This window comes from Myotis myotis, unplaced genomic scaffold (assembly GCF_014108235.1).
Source record: "Myotis myotis isolate mMyoMyo1 unplaced genomic scaffold, mMyoMyo1.p scaffold_m19_p_4, whole genome shotgun sequence".
Taxonomy (NCBI): domain Eukaryota; kingdom Metazoa; phylum Chordata; class Mammalia; order Chiroptera; family Vespertilionidae; genus Myotis; species Myotis myotis.
The window spans coordinates 44,327,094-44,351,706 of record NW_023416346.1 but is presented as its reverse complement, the minus strand read 5'-3'; the positions used below and the strand labels follow the sequence as shown (position 1 = coordinate 44,351,706).

Below are 24,613 nucleotides of genomic sequence, written 5' to 3'. Positions count from 1 at the left end.
GCTGGTGAGGATGTGTAGAAAAGGGAATCTTAGTGCACTGTTGGTGGGAATACAGACTAGTGCAGCTACAGTGGAAAACAGACTGAAGTTTCCTCAAAAAACTTAAAAGGAACTGCCTTTTGATCCAGCAATTCCACTTCTGGGAATATAGCCTAAGAATTCCAAAGCACCAATTCGAAAGAATATATGCACCCCTATGTTCACAGAAGCATTATTTACAACAGCCAAGATCTGGAAATAGTTCAAGTGCTCATCAGTAGATGAGTGGGTAAAAAAGCTGTGGTATATTCACATAATGGAATACTACGTGACTGTAAAAAAGAAGGAACTTTTACCTTTTGCAACAGCATGGATGGACCTAGCTAAGCAAAATAAGCCAGTCAGAGAAAGACAAATACCATATGATCTCACTTTTATGTGGAATCTAATGAACTAAATAAACTAACAAGCAAAATAGAAACAGAAGCCTGGATACATGGAATAGACTGACAGCTGTCAGAGGGAAGTGGGAGGGACTGAAGGAAAGAAGGTGAAGAGATTAGCCAAACAACATATATGTATAACACATGGACACAGATAACAGTGTGGGGATGGCCAGAGGAAGGGGAGTGGGGGCTGGGTGGAGGGTGGAAGTGGGAAAAGGAGAGGGATGGGGGACATCTGTAATAGTGTTAATAATAAAAATAAAGTTAAAAAGAAATTTGTTAGGTGGGACCCAAGCAGTTTATCATTTAGCAGTGGTTCTCAACCTTCCTAATACTGAGACCCTTTAATACAGTTCCTCATGTTGTGGTGACCCCCAACCATAAAATTATTTTCATTGCTACTTCATAACTGTAATTTTGCTACTGTTATGAATCATAATGTAAATGTCTGATATGCAGGATGTATTTTCATTGTTACAAATTGAACATAATTAAAGTATAGTGATTAATCACAAAAACAATATGTAATTATATATGTGTTTTCCGATGGTCTTAGGCGACCCCTGTGAAAGGGTCTTTCGACCCCAAAGGGGTCGCGACCCACAGGTTGAGAACTGCTGGTTTAGAGATTAGTTCCCATTACTGAGGTGATACCCTTTTGTTGCCTCTACACAATGCTTTGTAAATATTGAGATTTTTACAATATTTAGCTGGTGGAGATTGTCACTATTCCTGGGGCTATGTGAATGCTGGGAATTCTTTTTCTAATATATATTTTTTATTGATTTCAGAGAGGAGGGGAGAGGGAAAGAGAGATAGAAACATCAATGATGAGAGAGAATCATTGATCGGCTGCCTCCTGCATGCCCCCTACTGGGGATCGAGCCTGCAACCCAAGCATGTGCCCTTGACCAGAATCTTACCTTGGGACCCTTCAGTTTACAGGCCAGCGCTCTAGCCACTGAACCAAACCGGCTAGGGCAATGCTGGGAATTCTTACCTCTAATCATTTGGAGGTTTTTCCAGTCATGGACCTATACTCAGCTGCAGACCTGAGTGCAGCCCTCTCTTCTCCAATACTCTGTTTTGGAAATTCTAATTGCCTTGATCTACTTCCCTCAGCTTTTTATCCTGACCTCAGGGAACCCATTGGGCTCTGACTGGGCTACCTCTCCCTGTGGTCTGGAAACTCTCAATGCAATAAGTTGAAAGAATCATAGTCCTCATATTGTTTGTTCTCTCTCTCTTGGGGATCACTTTCTTTCATTACCAAATATCCAGTGTCTTGAAAACCATTATTTCAGGTATCTTGTCCTTTTATTGTTGTTTCAGATGGGAGGGGAAATGTGGTCCTATTACTCCATTATCTTTGGAAGCAAATGTCTTGTGTATAGTTTAAAAAAGTAATCAGTAACGGCAAAATCTTTGGCATCTCAGAATTTAGAATGCATTCAATAGGTTGACCCTAAGAGACAGAATTTGATCCCAGAATCAATAGCTCCTGCATTCACTGAACACCCCCTTTACTGTTTTGTAAATAGACCTCATGGAAATTACAGACATGCCTTAATGCAACTTCAATAAAGACCAGATTTTAAACTTCAGTGATTTTCAAAGCAAGAAACATTCCAGAAAATGTTTGCTGCTCTTTACCATCTGTCTTTTCACACACTATCATCCATTCACAGGGTGGGAGAGTTCCCATTCTTCTATTGACATCTGGTCACATAATTTAGGTATACAAATGGAAATCAAAATGCAGAATTAAACCTATTATCTAAATTTTTTACCCCCAGTCTCTCTGCACTCCCAGACCTAAATAAAATCCAGAAATGTGTAAAAGATGTGTAAAATATTCATAAATACAAAACAGAAGTATCTGAGAGTCTTACATTAAAATTGTTAAAATAATTGCCTTGCAATTCCTACTAGAAGCTTTCCCCCTCAATGTATAGTACTTTTCAAGGTGGTTTGGGTATATAAAAATAGCTTATGAAGAACAGCATAGTACACAAGGAAAAATACTACATATTTAGTGTGAAGAAATGTTGATTAAAAGATCTCCCAGGAATGCTAAGACTTGGGCACAAAATAAAGTCAATGAAGTAGAATTTCATGATGGTTGATTATTATAATTTTTTCCTTAACCAAATTGGTCTAAATTGATTGAGAAAAATAAAGAACACTCCAAATAGTGACAATGGCATTGATAAACACCTGATGGTAGGAGGGAGCAAGATGCATTAATGAGAGTGATTTTACTACATTATGAGGAATGAGAAATAAACTTATGGAGAGAATACAAATAGAAAGGTAATTCTATGGAGAATTTTACATGTTAGGCTAAGGACTTAAGGATGTATAACTTCAATTTCCAGAAGTAACAGAAAGTGGAAGCCGGTCTCTCTCTCTCTCTCTCTCTCTCTCTCTCTAACAAAAACAAAAACAAAAACAAAACAGAAATCGGGTCTAAAAATAAAACAGCTTTCTGGTTTGGAATATGATGGCCTAGACTCATCTCTCCCAGCTCTTCTCTACTAAGTACAAGTAAAAAGCCTAAAAATAATAAAATAGACAGTTATTAGAGAACCCTGAAGGGGAAAAGGGGGGAAGCAGACTGCCCAGGGGCCTGGTGGACTTAAAGAAAAACAGTGACCCAGTATCTTCTGGCCACCCATCAGGGGCAGAAGCAAAACCAGGCCCAAACTCTCCTGACTTTCCAAGGGACAGAAAGCATACCAGGCTCAGTGTCTTGATAGAGGTAGCTCTGCTGGAAGACACTTTATATAAAGGGAATTAGCTCTCAGTGATGAATTGGATATATCTCTTCACCAGTTTGCCATGTCTTTCAATTTTCCTTTCTGGTACTTTTTGTTATGTAGAACTTTTAATTTAATTTTTATTTTACAAATGTACACAATAGTCCAGTTTCATTAATATTTTAATTTTCAACTTCTACATAGTCTTAATACTCCTTGACAAATTAAACTTTCAAATCCTTTCCACAAAAAATGACAAGAAAAATTAGCAATGAATTCTTATTACTGATGCAAAACAGTAGTTTCTAACAAAAAGGCATACATGGCAGGACTATTGGCAATGGGGTGGTGAGGGACTGAGGAAGGGAAGGATGGGAGTGGGCTGGAAGAGGTTAATGGAGGAAAAGGAGGACCTATATAATACTTACAACAATAAAGATTATAAGAAAAAAAGAAAAACAAAGAAAACCTCATTGGAGGGTACCTTACCAGAAAAAAAAAAGACTATTGGAGAAATTAAATTTTATCTTAAAACCTGTTTTGTTCAATTATATACTTGAAACCTGTATGGTTTTTTGAACCAATGTCATACCAATAAATTAAACTAAAAAAATATAACTCAGCCAGCATGGCTCTGTGGTTGAGCATTGACCTAGGAACCAGGAGGTGACAGTTTGATTCCCTGTCAAGGTACATGCTCAGGTTGTGGCTCAAACCCCAGTAGGGGGCGTGCAGGAGGCAGCCTATCAATGACTCTCATCATTGATGTTTCTATCTCTCTCTCTCCATTTCTCTCTGAAATCAATGAAAATATTTGAAAGAATATGTATATAGTAAAAAAATCTAAGTATTGTCACAAGTATTCCAAAACAATGAGTGCTAGAATGTATAAGTCTAGTTTCTAACATTTAACTTCCAGAAACCAACCAGTTTAAATAAAACAACCTAAGAAAAAAACATGTCAAAAATGAGCATAAAATTTAGATAATTTTTCAAATTAAGAGAACTTTTTAAAAAATACAGTCATTATGATTTTAGTTATTACTCCTAAACAATTAAATTCCACTTGCTTATTATTACAAATGCTCATTACACAACAATGAGCCACAGAAAATGCCATATAACTAACTAGTTCATTATTCCATCTACACTAATAAAAGAGAAACATGCAAATTGGTGTCACTCTGCTACACCTACCAGCCAATCAGAGCAACTATGCAAATTAACCCAACAAAGATGGCGGTTAATTTGCATACACAGGCGTGGAGTGAAGACTGAAGGCTCTGGACAGAGTGAAGACTGAAGACTAAAGACTGAAGACTGAAGACTGAAGACTGAAGACTGAAGAGGCTTGGCTTCTCCACTGCGGCTGGACCAAAGGCCTGGGTCCCGGGTGCCAGAGGAAAAACGGTGCCAGCAGCCAGGGAAAGGAAGGCCTATTGCGCAAATCTTCGTGCAATGGGCTTCTAGCATTTTGTAATATAATATAATGACAGCCAAAAATAGATCATGAACTTTTTAAAAATGTAAACACAAACCAGAACAATCTGATATGTAATATTTGTGCCAAAAAATGAAAATTACAAGACACAGTAAGAAGGGATAAAAAAATGAAAATAAAATAAAATTTATCTTTAAACCAACTTTAGTCAGGAAGACTTCTTCACAAAAAAATAGTCAAATAATATAAATCTTAAATACATAACACTGTTTTCCCCTTTTGGTTATGGTCTATTTCAGGAAGATTTAATTACATAACTTGTAATTTGAGGCATTTCCATAACGTCCACCATAAAATGTAATGTAAAATTACTCTTAGAAAAATATCAGTGGGATGAGATGAATTTTAGTCTATTTTAGACAAATTTGGTTAGTTTCTGACAACACTTCATTTCAGCACAATCACTACTCAGACATCAATCAGTTGTTTTTTGTTTTTTTTTGAGAAAGGGCAAAGTAAGTTTTACATTATCATCAAAATTCTACCGATAATTACCCAATCAATGCTTGAAGCAGATGCCATCAAGTGTGTAAAGATTAACAGAATCAGTTACAGAATTTGGAGGAAAAATCTCAATCATGTATAAAAATATTGACAAATTTAAGCTAAAATTAACCCTAGGACATTTTTTTACCCTAAAAAGATAACTAGACATCAACAGAAATACTGCTAAAACTGTTGTTTGCTCGAAGTTGTTTATATTAATGAAACAAAGGTTAATAGTTAAATTTCACAAAATGAAATCACTACCTTCTGATTTAACTTTGAGGCATAATATAGGGCAAAACCCAAGTATCATACTTTCTATTTCTTCCCATAAACACAAATAAAAGTCAATACTAATACAAATAATAAGGAAATAAACAAATGATCATTCATGCCTGAGGTTCCACAGCATAAGATATTGTTATATAACTCTCCTACATAAATTCCCTCTCTCCCTCTCCCCCGGAATAGCAAACTAAGAGTAATGTGAATTTCCAAAATTTTAGGTAATTTATGAACTAATTTTGATTTTGACACCAGATACTATGGTGTGAAAAGTTATAAAATCCAAATGTTTTCTGTGTCATTTAGCAAAGAAAGGATGAGGGAGAATGCTTTCCCAAACTATACCTCCTACTCCACCCTGGACCAATTTCTGATCACCAGCTTAGTACCAGTGCTTCCAAGTTATCAACCTGCCCCATTCAGCCTTACTGCAACTCTTAACTCCTTTTGCATCAAGAGTCTAGTTTCCTTTCTGCAAATTAATCCTAATTTCCAGAAAACTGACTTTCTGATTTCATGTTAATCCTAACACACTTTAAATAAAAGAAAATGCTATAATGCTTAAAGTAATTAGAAGATGGCAACTAGATTCCTTTACTGTTATGTAAGATGCATTTCAAGTGCTCTGCAAATACATGGAAAGTAGCAAGAAAACTTAGATTTTAAACCTGGATTCCTTAACTAGTCAGCATAGTATAATCTTGCTTGAATTACTACAGGACAAAAAAAGATGACAAAAGGCCATAAAACATGCATATTTTGAAGAAAAGAAAGCTTCACAACAAAAGTTTGCTAGATTATAAAACACCCCCTTTACCCACGCATTACTTTATCTCTGAAACATCTGAGAAGTTCTTTTCCTTCGTAACTTAGGCTGTAAAGAATGAGCACTTTGCAATAATCTCTAGTGGAACTTGGCATCTTTCATATATGAACATTAACTGAATGTTACAACTGGATCTTAAAAGAAGGTTGCCAGTTTTAATTTTTTGAGCCTCTCTAGGGTTTTGAAGGCTTTATATCAGTTTGTCTTTTGGAGTTGCTGTCTTTGGATTTCTTCTCTCTACTTGGCAGTTTGTCTGGAGATGAGGACATAGAAGATAACAGCTATTCATCTGGGGATCCTTTTGGCAGGGTTGGGTCTATTTGGTTTTCATCCACCTCTTTGCAAAGATTTAATGCTGATAACTTATCTTGTTCTTCTTGGTTTTCTCTCTCAAAAAATACCTGTCCCAAATCTAACAGATTTAAGTGATGGTGACTTCTGTTTCCTCTTGGTCTGAGGAATCTTCAGGGAACACTCTCCCTCTTTTTACAGAAGAGCCTGGATCCCTGGCTGTTTCAAACAAAGATTCTTGTGTTTTTCTTTTGGAAACATCTTTTTCACTGCTCTGTGGGTAAGACTCTTCATTTTCTGTCTCACTTATCTGTGCCATATCTGATATAATGCACACACTCTCTCTTTTGCCATGAGGGTCAACTGCAGCTTCTCTGGAGTAGGCAATGCTGGCTTTAGGTTCCTTCTCTTCATCATTTTTGCTTGGTTTCATTTTGACTTTTTCTCCAAGGCACAATTCTGTACCACTGGCACATAGCTGAGGCATAGGTGACTCTATTGAAGATGTTGCACCTTGTTCTTGAATTTCATGACATATTTGAGAAGAAAGTGTTATAATATCTTCCTTAATTTCTGTGCCTTGGCACATAGGGCTCTTTATATGACTACTCTCACTCTCCTTAGACATGGAGTTTTTCTTGCCTTTTTTCACATCTTCTGATAGTGATACTGGCCCATACTGAGATATAGGTGACAAATACTCCTGAATATCACCAGTGTTTTCTTGTTGGTTCATTATTTTCGTTTGTGACCTGGTTATGACTCTATTAGATACCCAGCCAGGTTCTGCATTGAAATTAATATCAAAGCTTATCTTTCTTGCTAGTGCTTTATCACTTTTCAGTTGTCTTTCTATCTCTCTTTTCCTTTTTTTCTCATCCTCTGCCAATAATTGCTGTATGTATTCTTCACTGGCTTTGTTTTCTTCTTCTGCTTTGGCTCGTTGCAATGCCTCCATCTTTCTTTTCTCCTCTTCATATTCTCTTCTCAGCTCTCCAGGTTCACTTAGCAGATGAACTGGCGGAGCGGCATTACAACTTGCTTGTGATTCCCGGAAAGCGACTCTTAGATTACATTCTTCTGGATAGAGTTTTTTAATTTTCTCCCACAATTCCATATTGACAAGGGAATTTGTTCGGGTATGGTACCGGGCCCATCCGGCGATCCATAAGCGACAGAAGGGACAGCATAAATTTGACTTTTCTATAATGGACTGAAAGCATGGCTTACAGAGCGTGTGATCACAAGGTAGTGTTACAGGCTCGACCAGGATTTCTAAACAGATCTTGCACTGGTATTCAGACAAAGGAGGGATGGCCTCTTCAGGTACTGCCATTTTAATGTGCTAATAAGATATAGTCAGTATCAGCACGCAGAAGAAAAAGAATAGTATTTCCAGCCCAATTATGGAGCAAGACAATGAAGAGTTTTGTGTTTAAATATGTCCAACAGCGTATCAGAATTCAGAGATTTGGAGCATCAAACATGTCTTAAAGCAAGAGGGATTCTGCAGGCCAGGTAAACAGTACTACCATGTAATACAGTGTATCAGTCCACTTTTAGGACGAACTTCCGGTAAGAAAATTAACAGTTCAGTAAGGAGACCTCGGCCGTTGAACCAAGACAGTAATGTAATGTTTTTGGCAGGACGGACGGCTCTCTGGCGTGCGACAAGGTTCACACCAAATTCCCCTTTCCCACTCACCAGGTGAAGATGCTTCCTTGGCTTCGGGTAGCCAAGCTAGAGACAGTCCAGCAGCGCCCCTTCAGGGCCGCCATCTCAGGACGAAGGCTCTAGAAAAACGGTGCTTCGGTCCTGCTCCGGAAGCACTGCTGAAGCAGACTTCCGGTTTACTATTGCTATGGCGCAGTATACATTCCCTCGTCCACTTGGCCCTGTTCCGGAAGCAGGAAGGGGGCTCCTTGAAGCAGGACTTCCGGTTTATTATTGCTATGGCGCAGTATACATTCCCTCGTCCACTTGGCCCTGTTCCGGAAGCAGGAAGGGGGCTCCTTGAAGCAGGACTTCCGGTTTATTATTGCTATGGCGCAGTGTACATTGCCTGGTCCACCTGGCCCTGTCCCAGAAGCCGGAAGCAGGGGCTCTCCTGAAGCAGGACTTCCGGTTTACTATTGCTATGGCGCAGTGTACATTCCCTGGTCCACCTGACCCTGTCCCAGAAGCCGGAAGCGGGGGTTCCCCTGAAGCAGGACTTCCGGTTTACTATTGCTATGGCGCAGTGTACATTCCCTGGTCCACTTGGCCTTGTCCGGGAAGCAGGAAGGGGGCTCCCCTGAAGCAGGACTTCTGGTTTACTATGGCAGCAGCACGCAATTCCCCAGACACTGCTTTCCAGCGTCTAGCGAGGTTTTGTGGTGCTCTGACCGTGCCCCTCCACTCCCTTTGGTCTGCCAAAAGCTTCTACATGGTGCAAAGGTAGCGTGTCTGACTCCAAAAAGCTTTTACAAATATTATCATTAAAAAAAACAAACCCAAAGTTAGGAAGCATTATCCCAACCTATCTTCTTTCCTGTCACTTTAGTTCTTTTTAATAAATGCATTTATATAGCAGCAAGCCTAGTTAGAGCAGAGGTAGGATATGGAAAGCAGAATAAACCATTAGTTGGGCAGATAAAACCAAGATGGATTCAAGCAAGAGGAAGGTGCTGAGGGTCGGAGTTCAAATCAGCCACAGCAACTTTGTTTCAGAGACAAAACTCCAATCTCTAAAATTCTTGGAAGAGGAAAAAAGCAAGAGGAAATAGGGTACCAGGAAGTAAGTTCTGTATCTTTTCTTAGTTGTTTTAAAGTTACTTCAGACAAACACTGAACACATTACAAACGCATACTAGTATATACACACATCTACCCCACAAAATACAGTTCTCTTCAGGATCTCCTATTATCAAAATGCATTCTTGACATCGCCTCATGCCTACCTCATTATTAATCTAGCACTAAGTCTCATGGATTTTACCTCCCAAATCTGTTACATCCATCCAGTTCTCTCAGTCTCCACTGCCACCACCCCAATTCAAGGCAGTATCTCTTGAGAACTATGACGACAGCTCCCTAGTTTTGTCTTATCATATCCACTCTCACCCCCTTCCTATTTGCTTCTAACTGCTGCCAAAAATGTTAATGCAAATCTTATCCATGGTCCCTCTCTTGATTTAAAATATTTCAATGTTTTCCCATTGCTTTTAAGTTAAGATGAAAACTCTTTGACATGTTCAAGAGCTTTCTGTGTAGTCTGGCTTTTGTTTAACTTGCAAGGTTTTCTTGCCACATTCCCTTATAGCACAAGGTCTTTAAACATGCTACCTCTTGTTTTCTGGGACATTTTATTCCACGCCTCTCAAAGTCATCAGCAGAACTCAGGTTAAATCCCTTCCTGGCACTCTTTCCTTCTTCCTAGCATTAATCTTAGTTTGTAGTTATTTTTCAAATGGTTATTATTGCCTGTATTTTCCTTCTAGAGTCCAGACTTTAAGCTCTGTAAGGGCATATCTGTTTTTGTCCAACTTATAGTCCCAGGGCCTAGTGAGTAATTATTGAATGAATGTATGTGAAATGGGAAATTTGGACTGGAAATGCACGGTGTCCCTCTGGGCAGGATGGTTCCCAGGACTCTTTGTCTGGTGGAGTCAAAGAGTGAAACCATGGACAAAAGATGGTATAGCAAAGGTGGAAATTTATTGAGAGACAAGCACAGACTCCCGCGTGGGGAGGGGGAAAGAGTCCCACAGCACAGACTCCCATATGGGGAGGAGGAACAGTCCCACTGAATCCCTTTTCTTTACCAAAGGCTGCAGTTTTTAGTGTCTCACTACCCCCCTTTGATTTGGTCACTATAGCAACTCCTGAGATTAAGCCTCACGTGAAGTATGTGAGGTTCCCTACATCTTTTCCCTTATCGTTCTCTTATTTCCTCTGAGCTTTCTTCCTCTATTTTGTAAATGTGTACCTTTTGCTACTCTCAGCTCTCTTATCTTGTGGAAATGTAACCTTTGCAGCTCTGTAGCCCTGTGCTTTTTCCATGGACCCCTTAATTTCTAAAATTCCCTAAACCTGCCTATTTCGCCCTTAAAAACTCCTTTCAAATGGACACTTGCTCAGCACAACAGTGAAATTCACCAAGTAGTTTAGTTCTTTAAGCCACTCTTTTCTATATCTTTTTTTCTCCACAATGGTACAATGTCCTTACTTTCCTTGGACACTCGGTGCTCTAAAAACCTTTCTCTTGAATTCTTTTCTAGTTCTAAAATTTAGTTTTGAAGAAATAAGGTCAAGCTAATTGAAACTTACAAGTGACAGGCTGGTAAGGCTCAAAAGTTTTCTCCTCCCTACTGAATTTACATTAAAATGCATAAACCTTAGAATTAAAACAAAGAAATTCTATTGTAAGATATTTTTTTTTGTCAGCTAAGTGCAAGAGGACTCCAAACTGATGCCAGAGGTCTGTTGAAGAAAAAGTCTTTTCCTTACTCAATTATTGTGAAATTCATTTCATGTCCACTGTAGAAATTTAAGTCTTTTACATTCTTCTAGAAAATTGGTGAAACCATTGTTTTTTACTTAGGTTTAGCCAAATACCTAATTTTATAATGTCTCAGAGCTGAGCATTTATTTACACAGAATGTAATACATTACATTTCCTAGCTGCCTTGAGTAGCAATCATTGTTGGAATGGCTATTGTCAAGACAGTGTATAAATTATGTCAATTTCTGTGTAGATATTCAGATAGAGATAAAGATAATTGATTTTCATACCTATGTTATCAATGAGAACAAATTATCATACAGTGCCATTCTCCCTGCTATCCCAAGGAAGAATAACTTCCCTTGAGAGACATAGACCCAATGAAAGGCTTAGCACTGGAACTGAGAGATTTGCTCTGGCTCTGGTGACTTGTAGGATACTCTACATTTTGTCTGTTTGAGAAATAGAATCTCTGCATTAATCTAGCAGAAAAAAAGAAATCCACAAGTAGCTGAGAATCTGATTGATATGCAGCTGCATTAAAATGAGAGGAAATGTAGTGCTGTTTGTCTATGGTTTCCTTCCGTCATCACAGGGTAATAAAAACAACATATTTTTTAATTACCATTTCTTACTAGAATGTGGAAATATTAGCCCCCGGATACCCATTTAAAAGCTTGAAACCAGATGGTGGAAAATATCCAACTGAATTGAAGTAGATGGGAGAGCAATCTGAGTAAAGTGATTTTTAGACATCTGATACATGGAAAGGAAACATATAAAGACTCCAAGAGCAAGGAAGGGAAGTCAACTAGTAAAGCCTCTGAAAATGTTAGACATATTTGAGAAAATAATATCAAGTTAATAATGCCTAAGTTCACAGCTAATTTCAGGGGATGGTTGCAAATTATAGGCGGTAAGTTGTAGCATCCTATGTGAAATTGCTCTTTTACTAGTAAGTGAAATTAATTTTGATACCTTAAGTTTGTATGGTGTCTTTCTTTCCAAAGGAAGTTTTTTTTCTGACTGAGGCTTACAAGTACATAGCATTGGTTGTTAGCAGAAACTCACAAAGGTAAAAAATGTCCCAAACCATGTTCTTCTCTTCTTTCTTGCAGCTCAACTTCATAATCTTTACCACACAACCTCCCACACTTGATCACTATATAGCCAAAGAAAAACACACAGTATATGCCATTACATATATGAACACTTCTTTTCGAGTAGAGGAACAACAACTCTATCCCAGAATATTCTGGGGAATCTCAATATATACATTTATCTAATTGAGTAAAAAAATTATTGAACCGCCATATTTTACCAGATACCTAGAAAACTCTACAGGACAAAGACATGAGCAAGATAGACAAGATTCTTGCCCTTATAGAGTCCCCTACTAGCAGGGGATAAACAACAACAAAGTAAAATAGTACTGTGTGAAAAGTGACAATAGAAAAAATACAAACTGTTATATGCTGGCCCAACATAACTACTGATATTATCCCTCTTTGTCTTAAGAAATATCCCTGTTTAGATGTTAAGTTATATGACCACCCTTACTATAGGGTTTAAGAGTATCTGATACATCTAACCCAGCCCTGGATATTCAAGGGCAATCTCTCAGAGGAAGCTATGGTTAAAAGCCATAACCTAAAGGGTTAGTAGGTAGAAGATAATGATAGCTGAACAAAACTGAGAGGAATGGTGCTCATGGCAAATAATACAAAAACATAAAAAGCCCAGAAAGAAGATTTTCTGGCACACTGAACAAAAGCAAGTTTGCTTGAAATATTTAAAGAATTGGAGAGAGTGTGCAAAATAAGAAAGCAGATTAGGCAGAAAGCAAAGCCACTTTTCTGTCCTGAACACACCAAGCAAGCTCTAGCCTCAGTGCCATTGCATCCTTTGTTTCCCCTATTTAACACATGGCTCTCTCACTTTACTGAAGCCTATGTTCAAATGTCACCTAATCAGAGAGACCTCCTTTACCCTCCCAATCACAAAATAACATCCCTCCCCATCACTGTCTGTCCACTGATTTACTTCATTTCTCTTTATAGCGGTTACTAGTATATAATTTATATAATTTATCATCTCTCTTCCCCCAGTAGAATGTAAGCTTAATGAGAGAACTTTTATTTCTTCTTTTCATTTCTGTATCCCCGGTACCTAAAATTATTCCTGGCACACTGTGTTTCTTCAATAAGTACCTGATAGCCATGGCCAGTATGGCTCAGTATTAGAGTGTCAGCCCACCCACCATAGGGTCACAAATCCAATTCTGGTCAAGGGCACTTACCTGGGTTGCAAGTTCAATTCCCAGCCGGTCAGGGCACATGTGGGAGGCATCCAATTGACATGTCTCTCTCACATGGAAGTTTCTCTCTCTCTCTCTCTTCCTCCTTCCCTCCCTCCTTTCCCCCTCCCTCCCTTACTTCCACTCACTCTAAAAGTAAATGGAAAAGTAGTTTTGGGTGAGGGTTAACATAATGAATGAATGAATGAATGAATGAATGAGTAAGTAAATAAATTAATTAATTAATTAAAAAATCTGGTAAATGAAGACAAGGAAAACACTAAGAAAAGTGCCTGGCAAATAATGAGAACTAACAAGGATTAACTATTTCCATTATGAAATATTGACATAAGAAGACAAAATAAAAACTTGAGTATTTGAGTATTACAATATTATTGATAAGAAATTTGGGTTTGTCTCTGCTTAAAACCTCCCATAAAAGGAAGGACTTCACTACTTCCTAGGTCAGACTATACCAAGATTAGACCAAAAGTCTATTTATTCCAAGATTTTCTCTTAGGTTGAGCTGAAATCTGCCTTTGTAACTTCTTCCATCTCTTCAAAATTTATTGAAAAACACAAAGCAAATGCTTTCTGGAAGTTAAAATCTGTATTATGTTTCTTTACTTTTAATCAGAAGAAAAAAACTCAATTCCTTGAACTGTATTTCATGAATTTGTTAGTCTTTTAAAATATTCAGTCATATGATCTGACTCATAGGTTTCATTTGTTCCTGCATATCATTGTTAATGCAATTTATGATTCTGTAAGCATTTTGTTTTATTTATTTTTTATTTCTTAATTTTAAAAATTTATTTTTATTGTTGAGAGTATTATAGATATCCTCCTTTACTCCTCCCCATTGCTCCCCTCCACCCAGTTCCCACCCTGCCCCAAGCCTTCACTGCCCTATTGTCTATAAGCATTTTAATAACTGCATTTACTGAAGCAGTTATGTAATTAATTGTACATGAGCATTGATTCATTTTTAAATATTTTCTCTAAAACACATATGCTTTATTGATTAAAATGGTTAATTTAGTTAGTTAATACAGAATTTTACAATTTATACTTGAAACAAGAGAAAAGCTAATCTCAACCAAATGCTTCCACCATTATTTAGTATAGTAAATGCTTGGTATTGAGGATTTAAAATTTAAAGTTTCAAGTATTCACAGAACACCCAAATAATAGTTGCATGTAACAATCTGTAATTTTGTTGAGGCATGAGTTTTCCTGAGGCATGAACTGAACAGCCTGCAAGGTTACTATGTAGCAGTGAGTCTCTTAGGGTATGAGTGAGCCAAGCTAACTCCCTGACTTGTGTATCTAAACTTGGCTTTGTTATTCTCTGCTTGAACTTGCATATATATATATATTTTATGGGATTAAAATGTATTTTATAGTAACATTAGAAAATATGGAGGATACCCAGAGATTTAGTATTTTTTTTTTTTATAGAGACTATTACAGGTCTAATATAGATCTTAGACAGATGGTCAATAATACTCTACTGCCACCTGGTGACATCATGTTGTCCACTCAGCATAAATTTATGATCCAGTCCCTTCCATCCCACTGTATGTAGGATTCTTTTGCCAGTTTGGATGAGCTCTTGATCAATATCCATGCTCTGTACAACCTCAAATTAGAGTAAGGAGACCAGGTGTTGTTTTTTTAATTTTTTTTTTTTATTTCAGAGAGGAAGGGAGAGGGAGAGAGAGATAGAAACATCAATGATGAGAGAGAATCATTGATCGTCTGCCTCCTGCATGCCCCATACTGGGGATTGAGCCCGCAACCTGTGCATGTGCCCTTGACCGGAATCGAACCTGGGACCCCTTCAGCCCGCAGGCTGACACTTTATCCACTGAGTCAAACCAGCTAGGGCAAGGAGACCAGGTTTTATGTGAACAGTGATAAGTGGAAAAAGATCAGAGGATACTCATACTGCTGAACCAGAGTGAAAAAAAAAGATAAAATATTTTTAAGCAAATTCAATTAAGCCATGACTGAATAATTAATTTTTGGAACATAAAACAATTTTTCATTTGAAATGATCATGGTATTTAAATACTCTGTGTATCTGGTTAAAACTAAATTTAACTGAACATAATGCTTTAGAGAAACTGTTCTATATGTTTTTATAATCTATGTATCTTTTGAAAATTTGTGCTTTTTTAACTTTTTATTTTCAAATAATCATAGATTCATAGGATGTTGCAAAGATAGTAAAGAGAGGTCCAAGATATACTTCACCCAGTCCCACAATGGTTACATTTTAGGTAATCTTATATAATAAAAACCTAATATGCAAATCGACCTAACAACAGAATAACTGGTGGAATAACTGGTCGCTATGACGTGCACTGACCACCAGAGGGCAGACACTCAAGGCAGGAGCTGCCCCCAGCTGGCAGGCCTCAGCCCTGCCCCCCACCACCCTACTGGTGACCCCACAGATGGGCCCTAATCTCTGGCCAGGCCTAGGGACCCTACCCGTGCACGAATTTCGTGCCCCAGGCCTCTAGTCTATTATAATATCAAAACCAGAAATGACAGTGCTACCATGTAATTTTATCATATGTAATCATCACCAGAATCATGATATAGAACTAACTACCCCATCACCACAAAGATCCCTTGTGTTACATATGCCTTTATAGTTTCAGACTCCCCACCATCCACCCACTACCATAGTTAATTAACCCTAACAATTACTAGTTTGTTCTCCATCTCTATAATTTTGTCATTTCAAGAATGTTATATAAATGGAATTATACAGAATATGACATTTTGAGATTGCCTTTTTTACACTCAGCATAATTTATTTGAGAGCCATCCAAGTTGTTATCTTAATATATAAAGATCCAGGGTCTGTCACAACCTAAATGTCTGGACCGACGACTGATCACCAGGCTAGGGTCCCAGCTGGCATGGTGGAAGTCAGTCCTGGGTCCTGGCCACCTGCGGTACGGCAGCAGGAGAGAGCTATGGGAAAGTAGCCATGCTGCCATTGGACTTGCCTCTTGGTCCCTACCCCTGGTCCACAGGCCCGGGGATCCAGAGCCATGCTGCGATGGGACTTGACCCTACCCAAGGGATCCCGGATTGTGAAAGTGTGCAGGTTGGACTGAGAGAACCTCCCTGACTACACGAATTTTCATGAACTGGGCCTCTAGTACGTTATAAATAGGTTATTTCTTTTCATTGCTGAGTAGAATTTCATGGTATGGAGGTACCAGTTTGTGTAACTATTCACCCAGTATATGACCTTTTGTTTGTTTCCAGTTTGGATATTACCAATAAAGCTTCCATGAACATTTGCAAACGATATTTTATGTGTCTGAGGATGCTCAGAGACAGTGGGCATCTGTGTCTCCTTTGTCATTCCAGATGGTTTTACACAAGAAAAGGGTAAAAAATTCATAGCATCCACTTGTACCAGTAACTTTGTTAAAAGGAAAATCCCAAATCAAAGTCCCAATTAAAGACGTTAGTTGTAGAAAATAATTTGCAAAAAGTAGGCTACCACTATTATCACCACCATCCTACATGTTATGTACAAGTGCATGTATTGGGGCCTTATAAATAGTGGTGTTTTAGATGTCTTAGATAAAAACATCAACTAAGAAGTGTTAGCAACTATGAACCAACTACTGTATATGTATTGGTATATTCTGCACCAGAGAAGTCTGTCCAATAATTTTATGTTGACCAAATCCAATAAGGATTAAAAGTCATGTGTTAAGTGAATATGTGTGAGAGGGGGATTTAGTGGACAAAAAATAATAATAAACAAGTTTTAAAGTATCAGGTTATTGAATGTCAGTGGATTTATAAATTGGCCAATATGAAACTATCTCCTATCTCCAATATAAAGAATGAAACCACGAAAAAACTGCATAATAAAGGGAGGGATGCCTTTGGCTGAGGGCTTTATAATTACCTCAGGAACATCTGCTGAGACCTACTCTGGGATTCTTCCTCCTATATGAATAAATCTGAAGGTGTCACCATAGATCAGCCATTTAAGATGAGTTCAAAAGGAGTTCATTACATCACATTCAATGTTTCTCTACCAAGGTATCTATAGGCAGATTAAAGCCCCATTATAAAAAAATCTCTTACAGATTGTTGTTGTCAGAGCAAAATGGGTGAAGGTGGTCAAAAGGTACAAACTTCCAGTTATAAGATAAATACGTTCTGGAGTGTAATGTACAGCATGGCAGCTATAAGTAACAATACCGTATTGTACATTTGAAAGTTTCTAAGAGAATAAATCTTAAAAGTTCTTATCACAAGAGAAAAACAATTGTAACTATGTGAGGGGATGGATGTTAACTAAATGTGCTAATCAATTTGCAATACATACATATATCATTATGTTGTACACCTAAAACTAATACAGTGTTATATGTCTACTAGAGGCTTGGTGCACAGATTTGTGCAACATTGGGGTCCCTCGGCCTGGCCTGCAGGGATTGTGTTAGTGGAGATGGGGCCTAAACCAGCTCTCCAACATCCCCCCAGGGGTCCCAGATTGTGAGAAGGTAGTTCTTGGGTGACACACCCTGGAATCAGGCTCCCTCCTATCTGGATCAGGCCTGCGGGAATAAAGCTTCCTCCTGTCTGGATCAGTTTCCATGTTTCCATGCCTGTGTTTTCTGCTCCTGCAGTGAGCGTCTGCCCTGTGGTGGTCAGTGCTCATCATAGCTACTGGTCAACTGGTTAACCGATTGCTTAGGATTTTATATATATAGATTATATCTCAATAAAACTGGAAAAAAAAACAGTCTCAGAAGTGAGCATTTTTTTAATCTCTATTTTCAGCTATAGATAGGTCAAATTAGTTTAAACATCATTTGAGCATACTCCATTTTCCCTTATGGGATATGAGGTCTGTAAAACCTCTTTCCTGTTTACAGAGTTTATTGTGAAGGTAAATTGAAGAATGGAAGAGACATGTTTTCAGTTCTTTGTTAAAAATATCCAATATAAATTCAGAACACTGATATTTTTGGTGCAATTATTACAAAACTGGACAGGTTGTTTAGTTCAGGAGGTGAGAAAAGACACTTCCCCAAAAATGTGGTGACAAATAATTTTGGGTTGAGTCCTAAACTTATTAAACTGTCAGTGCTGAATTATCAGTAAATCAAAAAGGATGTTAATGAGCATCTGTGCTTCAGCTTTCACTGCCATTTGGCAAACAGTAGCACAAAAAGAAAATGGTAATTAGCAATAAAGGTGAGTTTATTGGTTGTGCAATTGACAGAGGCTGTATGTCTCTTCTACACAGTATAAAGTCCTTTATAAAACTGCCAGACAATGGATGCAAACCCTATTCTCTTTTCCTTTAGGCTAGAGCTTCATGACCTTGAAGTGCCAGGAAAATCAATTAATGTGGGAATGAGAATTTATTCTTTTCATTGAAAAACAGAACAAAGAGATGTAATGAAGTGAGTAAAATATAGGTAACCTTCAATCTCTGCTTCCTCCAAAGGCCTTTCTTTAAAGCCTGCTTTCCCACCCCAATCCATCCTCCATACTGCCTCCTGTGATCTTTCTAAGGGAAAATTGGTCATGAAATTCTCCTGATGAAATCCTTTCAGTGATAGAATACAAGTTCCCTAGCCTGTTATGTAAGTAACTTTGTGATCTAGCCCCTGCCTACTCTCTAGCCTCTTCTCAGATCACTATTCATCATTCCCTCATAATGTATACTCTAGTAAAGGAAGTGCTTGTGAGGAGAGGGAAACAGGAATGTTTATGCGCTTCTAGAGAAAATGTACGTTGGTATAGTCAAGTTTGAGAACAATGTGACAAGCTCTAGTAAACTAGAAAATGTTCACACTCTTCAATCCTATGAATATTTCATTTCACTTCCTGGGTATGCCATTAAAAACATACATCTTGAAATGTACTGGTATCTTCATTGCAGTGTTGCTTACCAAAGTGAAAAGTAGAATGAGAAGAACAAAAAAAGTCCCACATAAATAGAAGAATAAAGAAATTGTTTTCTACTTACATAATGGAATCATATATAGCAAGTAACAATTAAAGAGATAGTAGTACACTACATGGATAAATGTCAAAAGCCTAATGTTGAATTTAAAAAATATTTTACCAAGTGATAAATACAACATGATGTAATTTATGTAAATGTTTAAATGAATAAAAAGTTATATATGGTCTATGGGCACATACATTTGTGCTTATACATAAAAGGAAGGATACACACCCACTTCAGGAGAAAAGTTACTTCTCCAAAGAGAGGTGAGGGGAGAGGGAATAGGAGAGGATTGCAAAGGGGTTTTACTTACAAATGAAATATTTTATTTCATATCTATGTGTGATTTTATGATTTATAATAAATATATGTTTGGTCTTTGTCTTGTTGCTGACACAGAGGTCCTAAAACCCTTGGCATTTCCTCAGTGATGAGAGCCATAACGGTGTCTTTTGTTATGTTAATGAGGTGACTTTTGGAAAGCACTTAAGGAAGGCAGCTGGTAGCCTGTGGAACCAAGGATATGCTTAGGGTTGGATCTTTCAGTCCCACCATCCTGGCATCCAAGAGGAAGGGGCTGGTGGCCAATGATTTAATCATTCATGCCTATTCAATAAAGACTCCATAAAAACCCAAAAGGACAGGGTTCAGAGAGTTTCTTTGTTGGTGAACACTTGGAGATTTAGAGAGAATGGGGCCTTTGGAGGGGGCATGGAAGCTCCAAGTCCTTTTCTAAATACCTTGATTTATGCATCTCTTCCATCTGGCTGTTAAACCTAAAATCTAGTAAATAAAATATTTCTCTAAGTTCTGTGAGCTGCTCTGACAAATTAATCAAACCCAGGGAGGTTCTGTAACCAATATATAACCAATTAGAATCACAGATGACAACCTGCACTTGAGATTGGCATCTGAAGTGGGGGCTGAGGGAGGGGAGGTAGATTTGTAGGACTAAGCCAGCCATGGGCAAACTATGGCCTGCGGGCCGGATCCGGCCCATTTGAAATGAATAAAACTAAAAAAAAAAAAAAAGGCCATACCCTTTTATGTAATGATGTTTACTTTGAATTTATATTAGTTCACACAAACACTCCATCCATGCTTTTGTTCTGGCCCTCCGGTCCAGTTTAAGAACCCATTGTGGCCCTCGAGTCAAAAAGTTTGCCCACCCCTGGACTTAGCCCTTAACCTGTGGGGATATGATGCTATATCCAGGTAGATAGGTCAGCATTGAGTTGAATTGTAGGACATGCAGTTGGTGTCTTTGAATTACTTGTTTCCCCACACTAATAAGTGGGAATAGGCACTAAAATAAAAGCTATCTATCCATAAGAAAATATACAAAAATCTGGGTGGTGAACACAACGTGGGTAGGCAATATATTGCTTTTTTTGTAGTTTAGTTAATTTGAAAGATAAATAAGGTAAACTACTCTGCCTAACTTATTCTACTCAGTACACATGATTAAAAAAATCACCACTTACATGCAAAATTTTGGTTACAAAGTGAAAATCACAGAAATAAATACCAAACCATGCAATGAGTGGAACAGGATGGGGTGGGAGTGCGGGTGTTGTGTTGACTTTTGCTTTAGTCATCTACTTTTTCTCTTTCTCCTTTCCATGGTTATAGTGCATAAAATAAATTATGAATTTTCATGGGATTTTATACAGTGGGATTTTCTGAATGACTATCTCCTGAATCTACTGCTATGAGATACAAAGCTAAATAGGGTGTGGACTTACATTACTAGGTGAGTGGGTGTTGCAGTCTACTTTGTTGATGAATGTGGCTGTTGGATAGTATTGATGGGGAGCATAAGACACTTTGGGGGCTAGCAATCTGAATTTGTCCCAGTAACCTGCCTTCTACTGCACACTCTTGCTAGCCAATAATTAACTCCATTTGTGAATGGACCAACAGCCAGACTCTGTACCTAGTTAATCAGTGTCCCTAATGCACATTCCTGAAGTTACTGCCCCTTCCTTAATCATCTGGTCTTGCAAGAGCTATTTATTTAAATACGTCCAATTTACAAGGGGCCATAAACCAAGGATGTAACAGCTTAACTAGAGGGAGGTCAGTGGCACCATCCAGGATGGACATTAGATACAATCTAAGTTAACCATTCCAACTGACTTGAGGGGGGCTGTGAGAGTCCACTACAGAAGCTTGGTAGTTAGGAAACAAAAAAACTCAGAAATATATAAAGAGAAAATCTCATTGTCTAAGTTGTTCAGGATCTGGATCTTAGAGTCCCCTGAACCAGCAGCGCTGCTTTGAATAAAAGCTTTTCCTGAAACCTCCAAGTGTCCAGCTGTCTTCTTCCACGCCAATTCTATAACAGTATAATTACCACTTGTACTTATTTTCCATAAAGACCTTCTGAAGTTAGTTCCTTTACACTGTAATGGAATATAAGTTGGTACAAGCACTGTGAAAAATCACTTTGTATTAAAAGTATATGACCCAGTAATTACACTTCTATTATAGACTCTGAACAAACTATTAGAAATATGTACCAAGAAACATATTCACAGGAGCTTTTGCAATAGCTAAAAAAACAATCAATCAATCAATCAGACAAGCAAACAGAAATGTCATAAAGTCCAAACACTAGAGAATAAATTAATAGTGGTAGTTATAGAGTGGAATTCTATAAAATAGAGAAAATGAATGAACCAGAACAACAGGTCATTGAAGACTACATACAAGATGATTTTATTTATATAAAGTCAAAGACATGAAAAAGTTAAAGTAAGTGTTTTTATATCCCTTAAAAAACTATGAAAGAAAGCATTGGAATAATGAATACATGATTCAGGATATTAGTTTTCTTTGTTGGGAGGAAGGAAAAATTATTAGGCAGGGGCTTGGAGGGGGCATCAAAGAAACTGATCCTGTTTAATTGTTTAGGATTGGTGGTGGGGATATGTAGGTTTCTTTCCTTTTCCTTTTTCTTTTTTGTGACTTTACATATTTTTTTAAATTTTTCAATTAGAGTTGACATACCATATTATGTTAGTTTCATGTATACAACCCGGTGATTAGACATTATATAACTTACTAAGTAATCACCCCAATAAATCTAGTACCCACCTGACATCATACATAGTTATTGCAATATTATTGACTACATTCACTATGCTGTACTTTATATCCCCATGACTATTCTGTAACTACCAATTTGTAACAATTCTTAATTCTTTCACCCTTTCACCCATCACCCCAACCTTCCTACCATCTGGCAACCGGCAAAATGTTCTCTATATCTATGAATTTGTTTCTGTTCTTGTTTGTTTATTTTTTATTTAGATTCCATGTATAAGTGAAATCACATGGCATTTGCCTTCCTCTGCCTGACTTATTCCATTCTGCACAACACCCTTGGTTCCAACCATGATGTGGCAGATGGTAAGATTTCATTCTTTTTTTATGCCTGAGTCATATTCCATTGTACATATGTATTACTTTTTCTTTATCTATTGGTGGTTACTTAGGATGGCTATTGTAAATAATGCCACAGTGAACATATGGAAGTATATGTCTTTAGATTTAGTGCTTTGGGTTTCTTTGGATAAATACCAAGAAGTGGAATTGCTAACTCCTTCTTTGTCTCTTGTTATATAACCTTTGCTATAAAGTGTATTTTGTCTGGTATTTTTGTTTGTTTTTATTTTCATGAAATATTATTTTCCATCCCTTTACTTTTAGTCTGTGTGTGCCTTTTCATCTGAAGTGAGTCTCTTAGACAGCATATGTAAGGTTTTTATTTTGTCATCCATTCATTGCCCATATATCTTTTGATTGTTGCATTTAATCCATTCTCATTTAAAATAATCATTGCCCTATCTGGTTTGGCTCAATGGAGAGAGTGTCGGCCTGCAGACTGAAGGGTCCAGGGTTTGATTTTGGTCAAGGGCACATGCCCAGGTTGCGGGCTCAATCCCCAGTAGGAGGCATGCAGGAGGCAGCCAATCAATGGTTCTTGCTCATCATTGATGTTTAATCAATGTAATCTCTCTCTCCCTCTTCCTTCCTCTCTCTGAAATCAATAAAAATATATTTAAAAATAAATAAATAAATAAAATAATCATTGATAGATATGTATTTATTGCCATATTATTACTTATATTATTTATTTTATTTTATTTTTTCTTCTAAAGAACCTTTAACATTTTTTATAATACTGATTTGGTAGTGATGAGCTCCTTTAGCTTTTTCTTGTCTAGGAAGCTCTTTATCTATCCTTCAATTCTAAATAGCTTTGCTGGGTAAAGTAATCTTGGTTGTAGATCCTTGCTTTTCATCACTTTGAATATTTCTTGCCAATCCCTCCTGGCTTGCAAAGTTTCTCTTGAGAAATCAGCTGACAGGTTTATGAGAGTTTCCTTGTAGGTAACTAACTGCTTTTCTCTTGCTGATTTTAAATTGTCTCTTTGTCTTTAACCTTTGGCATTTTAATTATGACGTGTCTTGGTGTGGCTCCTGGACTTGTATGTTTATTTCCTTCACCCTCTTAGGGAAGTTTTCTATCATTTTTTTTCACATAGGTTTTCAATTCCTTGAACTCTCTCTTCTCTTTCTGGCAGGCCCATGTTGCAAATGTTAGTTCACTTGAAGTTGTCCCAGAGGCTCCTTATACTATCCTTATTTTTTTTTAATTCATTTTCCTTTTTTGCTGTTCTGATTGGGTGTTTTCTGCTTCCCTATCTTCCAAATCTCTGATTTGATCCTCTGCTTCATCTATTCAACTATTGATTCCCTGTAATATATTCTTCATTTCAGTTCTTTTTATGTTTTCTATCTTCATTTTTATGTTTCCTATCTCTTTGTTGAAGTTCTCACTAAGTTCTTCTACTTTTGCCCTAAGTTTATTGAGCATCCATATAACCAGTGTTTTGAACTCTGCATCTGGTAGGTTGCTCATATGCAATTTGTTTAATTCATTTTCTGGAGTTTTGTTCTGTTCTTTCATTTGGGACATATTTCTTTGTCTCCTCATTTTGGCTTCCTCCCTGTGTTTGTTTCTATATATTAGGTAGAGCTGCTATGTTTCCTGGGCTTGGTACAATGGACTTATGTAGTAGGTGTCCTATAGGGTCCAGTGGCAGAGCCTCCCCGATCACCCTAGTTGGGTTGTCCAGGCAGGAGCTCCCTCTTGTGTGCTTTGCATACCCTCCTGTTGTAATTGAGCCTTGGTTGCTGTTGGCACCTCAGTGGGAGAGATATACCCCCAGACCAATT

General features: G+C 37.6%; 1 pseudogene; it reads right to left on the bottom strand.

Annotated features, from left to right (window-relative positions):
• Nucleotides 1-6,285: 6,285 nt before the first annotated feature.
• On the bottom strand, nucleotides 6,286-7,912 carry LOC118653385 (annotated as a pseudogene).
• Nucleotides 7,913-24,613: the final 16,701 nt, after the last annotated feature.